Genomic DNA, 201 nt, shown 5'->3' with positions numbered 1-201 from the left:
ATATATATATTTATATGTATATATATATATATTTATTTATATATATATATTTATTTATTATATTTATTTATATAAGCAACAGTAACATCCACCCTTAGGGGTCAGCCACATTTAAATGGCAAATATACTTCACTTTATCGTGCAGTTACTGTTAACACCTCGTTCAGAGATTTGACATAAATAACTATATATATATATATA

This window comes from Octopus bimaculoides, chromosome 27, assembly GCF_001194135.2.
Source record: "Octopus bimaculoides isolate UCB-OBI-ISO-001 chromosome 27, ASM119413v2, whole genome shotgun sequence".
In the NCBI taxonomy this organism is placed as follows: domain Eukaryota; kingdom Metazoa; phylum Mollusca; class Cephalopoda; order Octopoda; family Octopodidae; genus Octopus; species Octopus bimaculoides.
This window is presented reverse-complemented; position numbering follows the sequence as displayed.